At 36.2% G+C, this 20394-nt stretch overlaps 1 long non-coding RNA gene across 1 annotated transcript in view; it reads right to left on the bottom strand.

The window, feature by feature from the left end:
- Window positions 1–20394, bottom strand: part of LOC109026492 (uncharacterized) — a 69661-nt gene that overhangs the window by 37756 nt on the left and 11511 nt on the right. Inside the window, exon 3 of the long non-coding RNA XR_008679102.2 lies at window positions 6677–6733. This is a non-coding gene — a long non-coding RNA (uncharacterized lncRNA). The remainder of the gene's footprint in view (window positions 1–6676; window positions 6734–20394) is intronic.

Genomic DNA, 20394 nt, shown 5'->3' with positions numbered 1-20394 from the left:
AAAAAAAAAGAAAGAAAGAAAAAGAAAAAGAAAGAAGCCAACAGGAGATCCAGATGTTGAAAGTTTTAGATATGGATTTTTAAATTACTGCGGTTAATATGCTCAAGAAATTTGCTGATAGTATGAATAATTTCAAAAAAGGACTGGAAATTTTAGAACAGAATAAAGTGGAAATTCTAGAACTGAAAATTAGAAAAACTGCAGTCAGACATCAAAAATGGGACTAATGCCATGTATGGAATATGGTCTGAAAGGGCTAAAATATATGTAACTGGAGTTCCAGAGAAGAGGCAACAGAGACTAGAACAGAGGTAATATCTGAAGAAGAAGTAGCTGAAGAATTTCCAAGTGATAAAAGTCACAGTTCACAAAATACTACCGTGCCCAACTGGGAAAAATTCAAAACAACTGCCTAACCACATAAAAAGAAAGATATCTAAAAAGACAAAGAGGAAAATCTTTGCAGATAGAAAAAAAAAAAACCACATAATACTTTTAAAAGGAATAATCATCAGTCTGACAGTTAATTTCACAATTGAAATATTGGAAGCCAGATGACAACAAGCATCTTCAAAACGCTAAAAGAAAATAACTGCAGCCTAGAATTTTGTATCTAACAAAAATAGTCCCCCAAATGAAAGTCCCCCAAATGAATGGTAAATAAAAACATTTTTATACAAGCACAAAACGAAAAGAAAATGTTACCAGTAGGGCTGCAGCAAAACAAATTCTAAAGGGAGCCCTTCAAGACAAAAAAAATAATTTCAAGTGAAAGCACAGAAAGAAAAAAGAATAAATAAATACATAAACAGCAATAAAAAACTAAATGAATATTAAACATGTAAAATAACAATCATATATTGAGGAGTTTATAGAATAATATACAAAGAGCACTAAAATAAATGACAATAGAAGAAAATGGGAGAAGTAGAAAAGTAAGTGAAATCATTTTAAATCCTTAGATTGTCCAAAAAGGGGAAAAATTACTAATTTTTATTAGAATTAAATAAGCCAGGAATTCATGTATAATCTCTAGGGTAACACCTTAAAAAAATTAACAGTAAAAGAATGGTTAAGAAGCAAAAGAGAAAAACTCATTTTTAAGAAAGGAGAGGAAAATAAAAGGTAAGAACGAAGAAAAAAACACACATTGACAAATTTTGAAGGATTGAAGTTATACAGCGTGTAGTCACTGGAAATGAGGTAGAAATCAATAATAGAATGTAACCAAAAAATGTATCAAATATTGAAAAACTAAGCAATACTCTCCTAAAAAGTCCCATAGCTAAAGGGAGAAATCCCAATGAAGTTAGAATATACACTGAGCTGGATGATAATAAAAATATTACATATCAAAACTTATAAAATGCAGCTATGGATGTGCTTTAAGAAAAAATGATCATCTTTAATACATCTATTCTAGAAAACAGAAGGGCTAACAATCAATGATTGAAGTAGTCACCTAAAGAAGATAGAAAAATAATAGTAGATTAGACCCCAATAAGTTAGAAAGAGTAACAAAGATTCAAACAGAAATTGAGTCAGGAAAAAAAATGCAATGAAGGTAAATAAAACCCAAAGTTGTTCCTTGAAAAGGCAAATAAATGTATAACCTTTGAAAAAACTAATACAGAATAAAAACAGTAAAGGTACTGATTACCAATAGAGAGACTAAAAAGGAATGTCACCATAAAGTCAACATCTATTAGACAGATAAAGAGAATTTTAAGAACAATTTTGTGCTAACAAATTTGAAAACTTACCTTAAAACACATTTTATCAAAATTGATACAACAGAAAATAATTGGAATAATTCTATACTAACAATAATTTTGAATCTGAAATTAAAACCTTGCCGCAAAGAAAATTCAGACCCATATGTGTTTATTAATGAATTTCTCTCAACATTTAAGAAATAAATAACACCACTTACACAATCTATTGTGTAGAATAGAAGAGAGAACACTTTTCATCTCATGTTGTGAATCCAAGACACCCCGATGAGTACGTTATAAAAAAGGAAACTTCTAACTCAAACATTCTGAAGCAATATCAGCAATCTAATCTGGTGATTTCTAAAAAGAATAACATATCACAACCAAGTAGGTTTTATTTAGGAACAGACCCTTGAATTTCAATCATGATAGCTCAGTACAATAATAAAGGAGAAATTATCCTGTCACTATCTCAATAGATGCAGCAACAAACAGATGTTGAATTTTTTGATAAAATCCAATGCCCATTTATGATAAAAACTTCCTAACTCGCAATAGAAAGAAATTTATTTAATATGATAGAGTATTTACAAGATAATCTTAAGAAAGTTTTCAGAATTAACATCAAGAGAAGGAAAACTACAGCCAAATTGAAAAAATTTCTCAGATGAAATTATCAAGTTTTTGAGGCCCAGTTTTCAGAGCCTTCATTTCCACAGGCCCCTATAAGTGTTAGGAATTGCTGGGGATTGTAGAGAATTCTGGAGAGAGAGCAAAGTGGGTTGCAACCAAGAAACATTTATATGTTAACATGTCTGGAAAATTGTGTAAAGTTGTCTCAGAAGAAATGAACTCAAATCTCTAAGTTTCCAATAATTTGTGGTGCATATTTCTTAATCTAAATAAATATTCATTTTCATACTGTATATTAGTGCATTCTCACACTGCTATAAAGAACTATCTGAGAAGGGGTAATATATGAAGAAAGGAGGCTTAATTGGCTCACAGTTCTGCAGGCTTAACAGGAAGCATGGGTGGGAAGCCTCAGGAAACTTACAATCACGGCAGAAGGCAAAGGCAAAGTAAGCATGTCTTGTCATGGCAGACCAGTAGTGAGAGAGAAGAGGGAAGGGCCACACTCTTTTAAGCCATCAGATCTTGTGAGAACTCACTCACTATCATGAGAAGCAAGGAGGAAATCCACCCCCATGCTCCAGTCATCTCCCACCAGGCCCCTCCTCCCCTTTGACATGAGATTTACATAAGGACACAAATCCAAATGAGATCACATACCTTTAAAAAGCATTTTCAAAAACCTATGATAAATATCATATTTAATGGAGAAATATTGAAAACCTTTTATCTGACATTGCAAAGGAGACAGGTTCCCCTTATTAACAACAGTTTTATTTAACATTGGTAGGAAAAAGATCCTAGCATGTATAATAATGCAAGAAAAATAATACATATAAAGATTAGAAAGAAAAACTGTCATTACTTGTAGACTGTATTATATCCAAGCTGCAAGATAATCCATAGGAAAATTATTGTGATTAAATGAATTTAGAAAAATCACAGAGTTCAAGGTCAAGATGAAAAATCTATCTTTATATACCAAAAGTGATTAAAAATGATATTTTAAAAATTATATCATTAACAATTATATCAAAAGACCAAATATCTAGAAATAAATTAACAAATGTGCAAAGCTCTACACAAAAAATATGAAACGTTATTTAAAAAAATTTCAAAAGACCTAAATAAAAGGAAGACATTCAATACCATAAACATGTATATTATTTTTAAATTATTCTATAAAGAGTATCTCCAATACTGAAGAAAATAATGTATACAATGGCCCATGGTCCATTTCCAAGACGAAGTGCCTTAAATAGACTTACGTTAGCAAACTACAGAAGAAACAGAACATACTAGGCTTCCTGCTTAGATAGCCAATGCCTGCTTGTTGGCCTCCCCCTCCCCCACTCCACCCCCACAACCCTGTTTCCTTGCCTTCACCAGAACCAAAGAAGTTTAGTCTAAGATAAAAGTTTACTAGCCTGCAAAATAGTTCGTTTTGTCTGTTTTTATTAGCCTGCCCAGCTACTTAGGTCATAAGTAAATACTTGAAGAGCCCCTAAGCTAACTAGGATTGCAATGCATTGTGGGCTGCAACAAAATGCAGGAAAACAACCCTAAAAACAAACAAACAAACGAACAAACACCTAAAGCCCCTGCCCAACAATCAATAGGTGACCTCCAGGAAGATTGTGACGCCCTAGTATTCAGCCTATGAAAAACCAGGAGAGGGACCTGCACACTAGGGGTTAAATTGCTTGTTAAAACTGTGCTGTGTGTGCCTGCACATCAGACACCCAATTCTTGCAAGAGCATCATTACAAGTTTCCCTTTCGCTATTCTCCAGGTCTCTGAGTCCATTCTTTGGGTTTGGACAGGTAGGTTTGTTTCTCACAATACCAAGTATAATACCAGTAGAATGTTTCACGTAATTTAACAAGCTCATTATAAAACGTACTTGAAATTGCAAAGAGCCACAAAAAAAAACCCAGACAATATTGACGAAGAAAAGACGAAGTCAGAGGACCTATACTACAAGATATCAGTATAAATTATAAAGTTACCATAATTAAAACTGTGGAACTGGAGTAAACATGGACAAGTAGACCAATGTAGTAAAAAACAATTCTGAAAAAGACCCACACATATATAGATGCTTGATTTATTACTATGTTGCTGCTATAAACAAGGGAAATCTGTTTTTTAAAATAAATTATGCTGAATCAGGCCAGGCACAGTGGCTCGCGCCTGTAATCCCACCACTTTCGGAGGCAAAGCTGATCACTTGAAGCCAGGAGTTCAAGACCAGCCTGGCAAACATGGCAAAACCCCTATCTCTACTAAAATTACAAACATTAGACTGGCTTGGTGGCACACACCTGTAATCCCACTATGTTGGGTGGCGGAAGCATGAGAATTACTTGAACCCAGGAGGCAGAGGTTGCAATGAGCCAAGATCATGCCAATGCACTCCAGCCTGAGTGACAGAGTGAGATTCTGTCTCTAAAAAAAAAAAAAGAAAAAGAAAAGAAAAAAGAAATTATGCTGAGTCAGCAGAATATCCATAGTGAAAAATATTAACCCTTCCTTCATACTACATACCATTTTAGGTGAATTGAAGATTAGTATGAAAGAAAAAATAGAGTTCCTAAAAAAATAATGTTAGAAAGTATTTTTATGACTTTTGGGTAGGCAAAAGTTTCTTAAGCAGAGCACAAAAAGCACTAGCCATAAAAGAAAAGACTGAGAAATTGAGAAATTAGACCACGTTAAAATTAAGAACTCCTGTTTATCACAAGATGCAAGAAAGTGAAAGGCAAGTCTCAGAGTTATTATTTGCAATAAACATAACAAAGAAAGGATTCATATTGAGAGTATATCAAGAACTTAGAAAAATCAATTTTTTTCAAAAAGACAGAAAACTTGATTTTAAGATAGGCAAATTTAGTCTTGCTAACTTTCAGGGAGACACAAATTAAAGCTAAAATGACATACCACTGCATATCAAACAAAATGGTCAAAGTACAAAAGGACTCATATGTCAAGTATTGTAAAGGATATGGACAGAGCAACTGGAACTCGAAGTCACTGCTAATGGGAGTGTAAATTGGTATAATCCCTTTGGAAAACTGTTTGCCAGTATCTATTAAGCCGTATGTATACATATCATATCACCCAGCAATTCCATTTGTAGATCTGCGCCTGACAGAAGTATGTACAAATGTGAACTGAAAGACATTTACAAAGTGCTTATGGCACCGTTATTCTTAATAGCCTCAAATTGGAGAAAATTCAAGTGTCTATCAACAGTAGAACAAATATATTCTAGTATATTTATTCAATGTAACACTATGTAGCCATGAAATAAACATGTGTAGCAACACACCACATGGATGAATCTCTCAACACTATTGAGTGAAAGAAGCCAGACACAAACGAATATGTACTGTAAGATTCCGTTTATATATTTATATAATGTACAAGCAGAGTCAAAGCTAATCTACAGAGCTTAAACCTCAAGGTGTTATCTGTGCCCTCTTAGAAACTGGGCTGCACAGCAGGAAGTGAGTGGCAGGCGAGTGAGCATTACCGCCCGAGCTCCATCTCCTGTCAGATCAGCGGTGGCATCAGATTCTCATAGGAGTGTGAACCCTATTGTGAAACGTCCATGCGAGGGATCTAGGTTTCATGCTCCTTAGGAGAATGATGATCTGGGCCAGGCGCGGTGGCTCACGCCTGTAATCCCAGCACTTTGGGAGGCCGATGAGGGTGGATCATGAGGTCAGGAGATCGAGACCATCCTGGCCAACACGGTGAAACCCCATCTCTACTAAAAATACAAAGAATTAGCCGGGCATGGTGGCGGGCGCCTGTAGTCCCAGCTACACGGGAGGCTGAGGCAGGAGAATGGCATGAACCCAGGAGGCAGAGCTTGCAGTGAGCCAAGATTGCACCACTGCACTCTACCCTGGGCGACAGAGCGAGACTCTGTCTCAAAAAAAAAAAAAAGAAAAGAAAAAGAAATTGATGATCTGATGATGATCTGAGGTAGAACAGTCTCATCCCCAAATCATCTTCCCCCTACCCCGGTCCATAGAAGAATTGTCTTCCATAGAGTCTCTGATGCCAAAAAGCTTGGGGACCGCTGCTCTAGTGATGATAAGAAGATGCTGCCCATTGTGATAATGGTCAGTAATGGTAATTACATTCATTTACATTTTGCATTCTAATTATATTCTTTTTAAAAAATGTGCTACAGAAATATATACTTTTTTGAAAAAACGAGCCAATATTAAGGAAGTTATATTAGTCCATTTTCTGTGGCTACAAGAGAATACCTGAGACTGAGTAATTTATAAAGAATAGAGATTTATTTAGCTCACATTTCTGGAGGCTGTGAAGTCCAAGATCAGGTGGCTGTATCTGGTGAGAGCCTCATGCTGCATCACAACATAGTGATGGCATCACACGACAGGAACACATGCAAGAACAGCAAGCAGGCACATGCAATGAAGACAAAACATGAAGGATGACTTTGATTTATAACAACTCACTCTCGGGTTGCTATTCCAGACCTACACTCACTCAAAAGAGATGGGATTAATCTCTTCATAATGGCAGATCTCTTATGACCCAAACACCTCTTAAGGATCCCACCACCTCTGAACACTATTACATTGGGGATCAAGCCTCAATATGAATCTTGGTGTGGATGAAGCATATTAAATAATAGCAAAAGTAAATTTTTCCAAAAAAAATTTTGGAAAGACACTATGCGTAAATTTTCTAAGCCTTGAAGGATGCTTTTTAAGTTTGAGTGACAAATCTACATAAATTCTAAATTATTTCCTAGAGCAAAGATGGATGAATTCTTGGTGGAAAAAAAAAACACAAAGACAAAAATAACCATGTCTTTTCACAGCTTTATTTTATATCTACTTTTCTTTTCATTCATTTTTAAATTAAACAGATTGTAATATTCATTTTCTATTATTTGTTTAGCAATTGCAAAATCAGATATGACAAAATCAACTAACAGCATAGTAAATGTATTTCCCTTATGCTTGTACACAAAAATCTGTTAGTTTTCTACTTTACTAGGTTTTTTGGCATATTATTTAAATGTACCCTCACTCACAGGAGTCCTCTAGAGCTAAAACACATAATGATGTATGGTCTTTTCAGTTGATCCATTGAACATGATTACCATAGTCAACCAGAATTTTTTGGCAAGGTAAGTCAATTCTGTGTCAGAAGTGTATAACAAATTTCATTCCTTCCACTATTATAATTATAACAGAGTAAAGCTGAGAGAGTAGCAACATGGATGTCTCCCTGACATGAATGAGAGAAAGCTCTCTTTGACTTCTCCCTGTCGTCTTCCCTCAAAAGAGCCTTCAACTTTACATAAACCTTGCAAGAAGCAGTACTCTAGGGACAGTAATCCTTTCTGGGATCTTTTTTTCCCCCAAGAACTTCAGAGAAGCTCTATTAGTAAAGATGGTAACATTTATACAATGGCCCATATTCATCTCTTTATCCTTTGAAGATTGTGCCCCCAAATTTGCCCTTGAATCTAAGGCTTCTCTGTGACAGCACCTGTCACATAATTCTCCTCCAATTATTTCAAGTTGCCTAGGTGTCACATCTATTGAAGTTCATGATAACCACAGATATTATCTTGGTAATAAGAGTTTATTACTATGTTTACACATGAAACCCAGCTCATTTGGCCTTGGAAGAATTGCTTAACATCCTAAGCTTAAGTTTCCTTCTGTAAAATAAGGAAAATGATACGTATTTCATACAGCTGGAAGACTGAAGGTGATAATGCATAAAAAATACTGAGCATAAAGTATAGTAAGTATTCAATTTATATATTAGCTCTTATTATAATTAATGGGGATCTACTTAGGAAGATTTTTCTCTCTTATGTATGTAATATCCACACTATTTTATATTTTAAGGACACAGCTATATTGGTTGTTGCACCTATTTCTCTCCTGTAGTTCAATAAAGTAAATGTTTGAAGAATTAAAAACAATTTCCCTGAGAGACCACAATTCTCACACTTTGGAATTTATTCTCAATGACTCCTCATGACACTGCCAATTAGTATGCCCTTTATTACATTACCATTATCTTTTGAATTCTCTAAAGGTTGTCCACACAAAATACTTTGAAAACTTTAGGAAAGTAAGTGTTGCAATGGTCAGAGTGATTGTGGAAAAAGGGCTACAGGGTCACTAATGAAAAGTTCAAGATAAATAGCTAGAATTTTTCTTTCCCTTTTCCTTTCAACCTGAATTTTTCAACTTTAAACATTCTCTTAAAATTTTCATTCTGTTAATAAAGTGAACTTTTAGACAATCAAACAGCTTACCTCATTCTATGAGTAAGTAAAATTTAATAAAATGGCAATTAAACCTCTTTGCTGCTTAATTTACATATTAATTGATAATTATTATATTCACATTTTTGCCATTATTGACGCTACAAAATACTCTAACTCAACACAAACAATAATTACAACAGTTTACAATAACTACTCAGTTTTAATTGGGAATAAATGATGTTTATGTTCCTGAACTTGTGCTTTTAAAGAAAAGCCATATCAATAGCCAAACTATGCAAGAGTTGACTCAGCTCAGCTTCAAACCACAAATATTGCATCAACTGACATTGATGATTTTAAAGAGGTTCTAGATAAGTGTGCTCATTTTACTCTTCACTCCAGTGCCATTTTATTGGTCCCACACTTACCCAATTAACAAGGTAACTCGCATTGAATCCCATAATTGATTCAGGCCCTCAAATTAACCTCAATCCCCTATTCAACCCCATGGCCTTGGGTTTTCTCCACATAATTTCTCCAACACCTACTTTCCTAGTCCCTCTCTCATTTTGTCATCTGCTGCCCACCCCTTTGGCTTCCTTTTCTCTTGCATTTGAATATCCTTCAAAAGTCCAAATGAACTAGTATCCCCTGCCTCATCATGAATGTTTTGTATAGATCACTGGACAACAGAACTCAGAGACTGAAGTATTTATGATCAGATTGTTCTGGCGGAGTGACTAAAGCATGTAATATTTGAGGGATTTCAGAAAGGACCTCACAGCAATATCAGTATCAAGTTGCTATTTTTGAATTTTGTGGTTGAAATATAAGTATTTCCACTGCCAGAGACCCAAGTTCCAATTCTTACTTGGTTGTTGATTATTTTATTTTTCTGACCTTTACTTTTCTCATTTGTAAACTAAGGAAAATAGACTGTATGGTTTCTTTCAGCTTTAAAATACCATTCCAAAAGGTTAGAATTTATGGATCTGCTGTAAATCAAAATAATTTAATGGTTTAAATATTATTCAAGCTCTGTTAAATTTCTAGGAGGCTTTATTCTTTTATGAATCTCATCTCTACCCACATCAATTATGAAAAAGTCATGCCTACACTGAATACATTATTTCATTATGAGTTTTTAGAAGCATATATCTCCTACGCAAATCAGCACACACTACCCTGTCCGAATGCTTAGTTCTCAGAGCACATATTGTAGCCATTTCATGATCTTTATAAAATAATTGTGCTCTAACACAAAATGGCACAGCTATCTCAAGGTTAATCTAAAACTTTAGAGAAAGAGATCTCATTTCCTTTGTAAATAAGTCTATTTTTTGTGGAATTGTTAGTCAATTTAAGCAAGAAAGTGTGAAGATTGATTTAGGTGTACCTCAGGTCAGTGGTTTGCTGACTATGATCAATAATCACCCAGCCTATACTTCTAAATGTTCTTTTCTTTTTGAGTTATTCTTTTTTTTAGTTTTTTATTATACTTAAAGTTATAGGGTACATGTACACAACGTGCAGGTTTGTTACGTACGTATACATGTGCCATGTTGGTGTGCTGCACTCATTAACTCCTCATTTACATTAGGCATATCTCCTAATGCTATCCCTCCACCCTCCCCCACACCACAAAAGACCTCGGTGTGTAATGTTCACCTTCCTGTGTCCAAGTGTTCTCATTGTTCAATTCCCACCTATGAGTGAGAATATGCGGTGTTTGGTTTTTTGTCCTTCTGATAGTTTGCTGAGAATGATGGTTTCCAGCTTCATCCATGTACCTAAAAAGGACATGAACTCATCATTTTTTTATGGCTGCATAGTATTCCATGGTGTATATGTGCCACATTTTCTTAATCCAGTCTATCATTGATGGACATTCGGGTTGGTTCCAAGTCTTTGATATTGTGAGCAGTGCTGCAATAAATATACGGGTGCATGTGTCTTTATAGCAGCATGATTTATATTCCTTTGGGTATATACCCAGTAATGGGATAGCTGGGTCATATGGTATTTCTAGTTATAGACCCCTGAGGAATCGCCACACTGTCTTCCACAATGGTTGAACTAGTTTACAGTCCCACCAACAATGTAAAAGTGTTCCTATTTCTCCACATCCTCTCCAGCACCTGTTGTTTCCTGACTTTTTAATGATAGCCATTCTAACTGGTGTGAGATGGTATCTCATTGTGGTTTTGATTTGCATTTCTCTGATGGCCAGTGATGATGAGCATTTTTTCATGTGTCTGTTGGCTGCATAAATGTCTTCTTTTGAGAAGTATCTGTTCATATCCTTTGCCCACTTTTTGATGGGGTTGTTTGTTTTTTTCTTGTAAATTTGTTTGAGTTCATTGTAGATTCTGGATATTAGCCCTTTGTCAGATGAGTAGGTTGCAAAAATTTTCTCCTATTCTTTACGTTGCCTGTTCACTCTGATGGTAGTTTCTTTTGCTGTGCAGAAGCTCTTTAGTTTGATTAGATCCCATTTGTCAATTTTGGCTTTTGTTGCCATTGCTTTTGGTGTTTTAGACATGAAGTCCTTGCCCATGCTATGTCCTGAATGGTATTGCCTAGGTTTTCTTCTAGGGTTTTTATGGTTTTAGGTCTAACATTTAGGTCTTTAATCCATCTTGAATTAGTTTTTGTATAAGGTGTAAGGAAGGTATCCAGTTTCAGCTTTCTACATATGGCTAGCCAGTTTTCCCAGCACCTTTTGTTAAATAGGGAATCCTTTCCAGATTTCTTGTTTTGTCAGGTTTGTCAAAGATCAGATGGTTGTAGATGTGTGGTATTATTTCTGAGGGCCCTGTTCTGTTCTATTGGTCTATATCTCTGTTTTGGTCCCAGTACCATGCTGTTTCAGTTACTGTAGACTTGTAATATAGTTTGAAGTCAGGTAGCATGATGCCTCCAGCTTTGTTCTTTTGGCTTAGGATTGACTTGGCAATGCGGGCTCTTTTTCGGTTCTATATGAACTTTAAAGTTGTTTTTTTCGAATTCTGTGAAGAAAGTCATTGGTAGCTTGATGGGGATGGCATTGAATCTATAAATTACCTTGGGCAGTATGGCCATTTTCACAATATTGATTCTTCCTATCCATGAGCATGGAACGTTCTTCCATTTGTTTGTATCCTCTTTTACTTCATTGAGCAGTGGTTTGTAGGTCTCCTTGAAGAGGTCCTTCACAGCCCTTGTAAGTTGGATGTTCTTTAAGCAATACGTTGACAGGCACCACCCAGTAGGTAAAACTGAGGTTAAATTATATCTTCTATCAAAGATGTAAAAACCAAAGCCTCAAAGTAATATCTGATTTGTAGTCTGCAATCAACAATATGGGAAAATTATATTTGATATATGATGAAATAAGACTGTTGATTGGGTAAAAAGATAAGTAGCATAAAGAGAAGAAAATACACATTAGAGACGATACCTATTTTTTGTTTGGGATGGTGAGATCTTATGCATCTTAGGTGATATTAAGAACTCATAATTACCATGCTAACTAGGAGTCTGTCTGTTTCCTAGACTGTCTTAACATTAACACCATCTCTTGCTTCAAAGAAACAGATTTGTTATATCTACAGTTGCTTGTTTTATACAGTCAACCTTGAATTACCTTAGAGAAACAACTGCACTTCTTTATCTCATTCTCTGAAGCTATTAAGTGATTTCATTGCACGAAACAATACTTTAAAGACTGAAAGTGTATGTTGTAGCAATCAATAGAGTTATTTAAAGAATGTGCTTTATTATTTGGTCTATATTCCTTAATGTGATATTATTACTGTAAACAAAGAAATCTTTAGATATAAGTAAAATCTTAATGATTAAAATAGCAAATATGAAGAGAAAAATAAAATAAATTTTGCCGATTCAAAGTTTCTATTTTAAGTTACCATTTTATTTTTTCTTAGTGAGTGATCTAGAATCTTCAAATTAATTTCAAATACACCCAATACTTGAGTATTATAGTATATTTGACAATTTATTCGAAAGAAGTCAAGGTCTTGAACTTTAATTTCTTTAATCCATTTACATATGGTCTGAAATGGCCTTTTAGAATAAAATGTTGATTAAAAATAACCAAAGCGTAAAGATTCAATTCCATCCATTCATATCAAGGGCTACACTTCTTTCATTTATAAAATTGAGTCAGATGGTCAACAAGATCTATTTGGCCTACATTTCATGTAACATCTTGAACACAATGTAAGAATGTGTTCATTAACTTGTTCTTTCAAATATTTAATTCTCTCAGCAGGGAAGGAGTCTATATCATGTCCTCCAAGGACACAGGAATAAATAATAGAAAGATCTTGGATACACACAAAAATTAAATACAGAGAAAGAAAAAGCTTTCTGAACAAGTAGAGGATTGCTAAAGATTGTAATCTGGCCATAGCAAATGAACAGTTGCCCCCATTAGTTAAAATGCTATGCTATGTAGTTAGCCCTTTGGGAATCCTCCTCACTCGTGTTGCTCTTTGAATCAGAGATGCCAGCTTCTTTTGAGAAATTCACCTCCTGGCATCACAGCACAAAAGTAGCTCAGATTAGTCACATAGGGAGTCTAGTCATAAAAGAAAATGAGGGGTGAAAAACTTATAAAAATCAAGTCATAAAAGAAGGTAATATGCTTTGGCTCTATGTCTCCCACCCAAATCTCATGTCAAATTGTAATTTCCCGTGATGGTGGAGGGACCTGGTGGAAGGTGATCGGAGCATGGGGGTGGATTTTCTCCTTGCTGTTCCTGTGATAGTGAATGAGCTCTCACAAGATCTGTTTTTTTAAAAATATGTGGCACTTTCCCCATCACTCTCTCTCTCTCCTGCTCTGCCATGGTAAGATGTGCTTGCTTCCCCTTTGTCTTCTACCATGATTTTAAGTTTCCTGAGGCCTCCCAGCTGTGCTTCCTATACTGCCTGTGGAATTATTCAGCCTCAGGTAGTTTTTTATAGCAGTGTGAGAATAAGCTAATAAAGATAATTGTTACCAGAGAAGTGAGGCATTGCTATAAAGATACCTGAAACTGTGGAAATGACTTTGGAACTGGGTAATGGGCAGAGGCTGGAACAGATTGGAAGGATCAGAAGAAGACAGGAAGGTGAAAAAAAGTTTGGAACTTCCTAGAGACTTGTTGAATGGTTGTGACCAAAATGCTGATAGTGATATGGACAGTGAAGTCCAGGCTGAGGTAGTCTCAGATGGAGATGAGGAACTGATTGGGAACTGGAGTAAAGGTCAGCCTTGCTATGCTTTAGCAAAAAGACTTGTGGTATTGTGTTCCTGCTCTAGAAATCTGTGGAACTTTGAATTTGCAAAAGATGATTTAGTGTATCTGGGGGAAGAAATTTCTAAGCAGCAGAGCATTCAAGATGTAGCCTGGCTGCTTTTAAAAACTTACACTCATTTGCATAAGCAAATGCTTAAAAGGGAAGCAAAGGGTAAAAGTTTGAAAAATGTGTAGACTGAACATGTAGTAGAAAAAAAAACCCATCCTGGGGAGAAATTCAAGCTGGCTTTAGAAATTTGCATAAATAAAGAGGAGCTGAATGTTAATTGCCAAGACAATGGGGAAAATCACTCCAGGACAGTTCAGAGACTTTCACAGCAGCCCTCCCATCACAGGCCTGGAGGCCGAGGAGGGAAAAATGCTTTTGTGGGCAGGGCTCAGGGTCCTGCTGCTCTGTGCAGCCTCAGGTTATGGCACCCTGCATCCCAGCCACTCCAGCTCCAGCTGTGGCTAAAACGGGCCAAGGTACAGTTTGGGCCATTGCTTCAGAGGGTGCAAGCCTCAAGCCTTGGTAGATTCCACATGGTGTTGAACCTGCAGGTGCACAGAAGGGAAGAGTTGAGGTTTGGGAGCCTCAGCCTAGATTTCAGAGGATGTATTACAATGCCTATTGCAGGCAGACTTCTCATGGAGAACCTCTACTGGGGCAGTGCAGAGGAGAAATGTGGGGTTGGAGCCACCACACAGAGTCCCCAGTGGGGCACTCCCTAGTGCAGCTGTAAGAAGAAGGCCACCCTCCTCCAGACCCCAGAATAGTAGGTCCACTGACAGCTTACACCATGCTCCTGGAAAAGCTACAGGCACTCAACATCAGCCTGTGAAAGCAGCCACAGGGGCTGTACCCTGCAGAGTCATAAAGGCAGAGCTTCCCAAGGCTTTGGGAGTCTACCCCTTGCATGAGTGTGCCCTTGATGTGAGACATGGAGTTAAAGGAGATTATTTTGGAGCTTTAAGATTTACGACTGCCCTGCTGGGTTTGGGACTTGCGTGGGGCCTGTAACCCCTTTGTTTTGTCCAATTTCTCCCTTTTGGAATGGGAGCATTTACCCAATGCCTGTACTCCCATTGTATTTTGGAAGTAACTAACTTGTTTTTATTTTACAAGCTCATAGGAAGAAGGGATTTGCCTTGTCTAAGATAACCTTTGGACTTGGTCTTTTGAGTTAACACTCAAATGAGCTAAGACTTGGGGGACTGTTGAGAAGTCATGCTGCTTTTGTTTTGAAATGTGAGAAGAACATGAGATTTAGGTGGGGCCAGGGACAGAATTATACAGTTTGGTTCTATGTCCTTACCCAAATCTCAAACCAATTTGTAGTTCCAAGTTTTGGGGGAGTGACATGGTGGGATGTGATTGGATCATGGGAGTGGATTTTCCCCATGCGGTTCTCATGATGGTGAGTGAGTTCCCATGAGATCTGGTTGCTTAAAAGTGTGTAACACTTTCCCCTTCACTCTCTCTCTCTCCTGCTCCACTATGGTAAGATGTATTTGCTTCCCCTTCACCTTCTGCCATGATCGTAAGTTTCCTGAGGCCTCTCAGCCATGCTTCCTGTACAGCCTGTGGAACTGTGAGTCAATTAAACCTCTTTTCTTCATAAATTACCCAGTCTCAGGTAGGTCTTTATAGGAATGTGAGAACGGACTAATACAGAAGGCTTGTTTTGAGATCTAATTATGTGATGTTACAAACTACTACATTGTTTAAATCTTCTAAGAGGAATTAATGTCTAAAATTACTCTCCTGGGCCATTGCAAAAGAGCATCTGAGTGAATGGGTATGTGGATGCTGAGTTCATTCCCACATTCTGCTTACTAAGACATGGCCCATGAGGGTGAGTTTTTCCAAATAGGCCATCTTTTTCTACTTTTCACAAAAGAACAATATGAGCTAGCTAGACCTTTGTTTATTATAAACTAAGAAACAGATCCTACAAGCCTAGAAGATTCTATGAACTATGATGCTAATCCAAAAAGGAAAACCATATATGTCAATAACTCTTTCAAGGACATAAAGAATCCAGGGGTGAGACTACTTTCTGGTTCCAACCTAAAGACCAGAAAAGTAATAAGACAAGCATGCTGAGTGCAGAATTTGTGAAGGTGCTGCAGAACTATGTTGAGCTTCCGTTATTGGTTCTGGGCTTCCTCTTGCCCAGTGAATGAGAAGCCATGACCAGAGGTCATCAAACAATAACTGGAGCACATTTTTATTTGCATGGCATTATAAATTCATAGAATGCTTTATTTTAGTGTATCTAACCAATGAAAAACTAATGAATGTTAAAATATATAAGCACACATGTTATTTTCGGATTTTTTTATGTTAATAGAAATTCTAATGGGTGTGAGGTGATATCTCATTGTGGTTTTGCTTAGCATTTTCTTAATGATTAACAATATTGGGCATCTTCTTATATATTTTTGGCCATATGTATATCATTTTTGGAGAAATCTCTATTCAAGTTCTTTTCCCATTATTTAATTGCTTTTTTTTTTTTTTTGCTGTTGTGAGTTACTGGAGTTTTTCATCTAATCTGGGTATTAACTACTTATTAGATATATGAGTGTCAAGAAGATATTGTACACCCATGTTCATAACAGCATTATTCACAAAAACCAAGAGGCAGAAACAACCCAAGTGCCCATCAATAGATAAATGGATAAAAGGTGGTATATATGAGATACCATTCAGGCTACAACATGAATGAACCTTGAAGATCTTGTGCTAAGTGAAGTAAGTCCCTCACAAAAGAAATGAATTTGTATGATTACACTTATATGAGGTAGATCTAAAATAGTCCCCTTCATAGAAATAGAAAGTAGAATGGTTGTTACAGGGGGGTGGGAGAAGGAAGAAATGGGGATTACTGTACACTTAAGAATGGTTAATGAGGCAAATTTTATATGTTCTTTACCACAATTAAAATTTTTAAAAACATATAAATAATAGAATGTTGAACAATTGTTTGCATTTAGTCAAGATCAGTGCTTAGATGTTTCAGAGAGTGGGACTTCACCATATTGTGACAGAGTGAGCACTGTGTGTGACCAACTCTTAATCAGAGGCCTCCTATTTGCTCTCCTACTAATAAAATACAGAGAAGACTTCAGGGCATAAATCTTACTAGATGAATACTTATTCTTCAGACCATTTTCCCAAGTGTGGATTGTGACCCTCTAAAGAAGTATTTAAAGAGCAAGTAGAGGCCAGGGGTGCTGGGAAAACTATCACCTTATCTCCTCACTTCCCCTGGTCCCAGCCTCCCTGAGAGATGCACTAGGACGCAGCACATGTGGTGGGTGTAGCTTGGACGCATGCCTCAGAGCCTGTGAGAATCCCCACTCTGCCATTTCTAGCAGCATGACTTTAGGTGTATTCACTTTGCTTAGCCTCATTTTCATTACCTGTAAAATGGGGATAGGTTCTCAATATTGAAGTAAGATGAGGCATGGGAAGCTCTAATTTAGACTAAAAAGAGTAATGTGGAAAATAAGAAATTGTTAGCCAGAATTGACAGCTTTCTGATGTATACTTGCATGAACATGAGATGACAAGTGTCCACAAATACCGCAGTATGATGTGAATTAGAAATCTATTTTCAGGGGCGTGGCTTTCAACTGTGCCTTAAAACTTGGAAGCCATCCACAATAGTGCTATCTCAAAAGAAAACTTGACAAATAAGAACTCTCATGACTGAGATTATAATGAAGAAGAAATGTGAGATTATAAATTCCAAATGAGATTATTACTTTTCCTGATTTGGTCATTTTTGTCATGTAGATGTAGCAGGCATCAGGATGCAAAACTGTCTTGTGGGTGTGATTTGGGAAAACTGGTGCAAAGTGCATTTTGACATGAGAGAATGTCATATTCTAGATGCTATTAGTAACTCTTTTGAAATCTCAGTATGTAACTGTACATGCCCTTCAGATTGGAGTCAAACAGTTTGTGTTTCTGTAGAGTTTTATTTCTTTGATGGGAAAAAGGTATAAAAACTGGATTACTTTGCGGGGTGAAATGGATTCTAGGTGGATGGGGGTGGATAATCAATTAAGTGCTTATATTGGTTATGAAAGTGTCAGTCAACGAGGTTATTGGTAGAAAGAACAGAGTTCATTGTTGTATGTCACAGAAATTTTTTTAAATGAAATTTTAGCATAGATCTTTAAGCATGATTCCCAGCAGAATAATGATGAAACACTGTAGTTCATTTGGCTTGCTCCAGCAGAGAGTCTCTATCCAAAGTTGATAGGAAATAACATGTCTGAGATTTGGGGCATTCCCTCAGTCCATATTAATTATTTATGATGATCAGCAGGCCAGTTATAAAATAAAAACAATGGTTTCAAGCCTTTGCATAGGTGGGTTCCTTTCTTCTGGTAAAAGTACTTGGTTCTATTTCTACAGAATAAAGATCTAAATAGTCTATGAAATCAATCGTTTTTGATCTTCCATTATCATTGTAATTTATTATTTTTAAAGTCATGAGATATTTAATCAACTTTTTAAAGTGATGGATACAATCTTCCAGTACATTGGTTTATTTTGAAGTTTTAGGTCTTTGTACATTATCAAATTCAAAATCATTGTTTGAATCAAAAAAACATAGATGATTAGGCAAAGCTTATTTTTTCCATTTTGTTCATTCGGTCAATATGACAGGCAGAGTAATGTCCCACCCCAAGAGGTCTGCATTCCAACCCCCAGAACCTGTGAATATGTTGTTACATGGCAGAGGGGAAGTAAGGCTGAAGATGAAATTGAGGTTGCTAATCAGCTGACCTTGAGAAGGGGGGATTATCCTGGATTATCTAGGTGGACCCAGTGTAACCACAGGGTCCCTAATGTGGAAGAGGGAGGCCAAAGGAGAGAATTATAGAGATGACCGCTTGAAAAGACTCAGTCTGATGTTGCTGACTGTGAAGATGGAGAAAGAGGCCATAAGCCAAGAAATGTGAGTGACCTATAGAATTTGGAAAAGGCAAGAAACGGAACCTCCCCTGGAGTCTCCAGAAAGAACCCAGCCATACAAACACTTTTATTTTTGCCCAGTGAGACCCATTTTGGACTTCTGACCTCCAGAAATTTAAGATAAATTCTTGTTTTATTCCACTAAGTTCATGGTAATTTGTCATAGCAACAACAAAAAAAACTAATACAGTCAATGCATTGTTTTTGTTTTTAATCTTCATAGGTACATGACAGTTGTACATATTTATGGGATACATGCGATATTTTGATCAAGCATGCCATGTGTAAGGATCAAATCTTGGTAATTAGGATTTTCATCACCTCAAACATTTATGATCATTTCTTTGTGTTGAGAACATTCCAAATCTACTTTTATAGTTATTTATTTTGAAATATACAAAATAAATTATTGTTAAGTATACTCACCCTATCTACTCTGGACCCAAGGAGATGGGGTTCCTTTGGGTTTCAGAAAAAACTTTGAGAGCAGGATCTGATCTCTAAGAAAAGGCTGTGGAGCCCAAAAAGAAATCTGAGGTCTCTTGGAGATGCCATGTAGTTCTATGGCCTACTGTCCTTAAAATCCTTCTCATCTCTATTCACCTTTTTAATGCTTTCAGGAATCAATTTCCTCCTTCAGGAAACTGGCATTTTCTGTAGAGAAATTTTTCTATGCAAATACTTGTCTTTACAGAAGTAAATGAAGTTAAAAATATGGAACTTTAGGTATCTAAGTAATTAGGCTTGGTCTTTTGTTCTTTAGCATCTTTTAAATGAATATAAAACTGATTTTGTATCATTCAAAAGCATTTATTTTACTTTGAAGAATCAGATAAAGTATGCTCCATAGAATTTCAATCATCCCGCTTTTTTTTTACTGTATGACCTGGAAATATGAGATAACCTCCTCTCCACCAAACAGCTCACAGGTACTCCAGTGCATAAGGAGTCCTCTGCCTCTTAGTCAAGGAAAATGTTAACTTGCAGTAATGACTACATTATTGGGAAGCTCACTGAAAGAGGATCTTACGAACCATTAAATGTAGCACAATAAAGGTGAAAACTACCTTATACTCATCATGTAACAGTCAGAAGTTTCCATAAGCTTTATTTTTATGATGTCCTACTATAAACACGGCTTAATGTACCTTTACTTATAATTGTGTTTGTCTAAAACTTCATCACGATTTTTGGTTTTTTTTCTTGTATTGTTTTTCCCTTTTTTCTTTTTGCTTTTATTTTTAAAGGATAGAAATATTTTAAGAAATGTGTTCAGACAGCAGGATGTAGTAGAAAGAACACTTGCTTTGGAAACAGAAATCCACAGTGACAATATGACACCTGGCACTGACTGAGAAACCCTAGACAAGTTCATGAAATGATTTCTATCTCAATTATTTCCCCCATAAAGTGGGCACTTTGCAGGGTTATCCTAAAAACTATATGAAATATATAACTACCCATGTCCAATTGGAGAAGATATTTACT

This window comes from Gorilla gorilla, chromosome 3, assembly GCF_029281585.2.
Source record: "Gorilla gorilla gorilla isolate KB3781 chromosome 3, NHGRI_mGorGor1-v2.1_pri, whole genome shotgun sequence".
Taxonomy (NCBI): domain Eukaryota; kingdom Metazoa; phylum Chordata; class Mammalia; order Primates; family Hominidae; genus Gorilla; species Gorilla gorilla.
The sequence above is the reverse complement of the archived record's forward strand: the minus strand, read 5'-3'. Positions and strand labels throughout refer to the sequence as shown.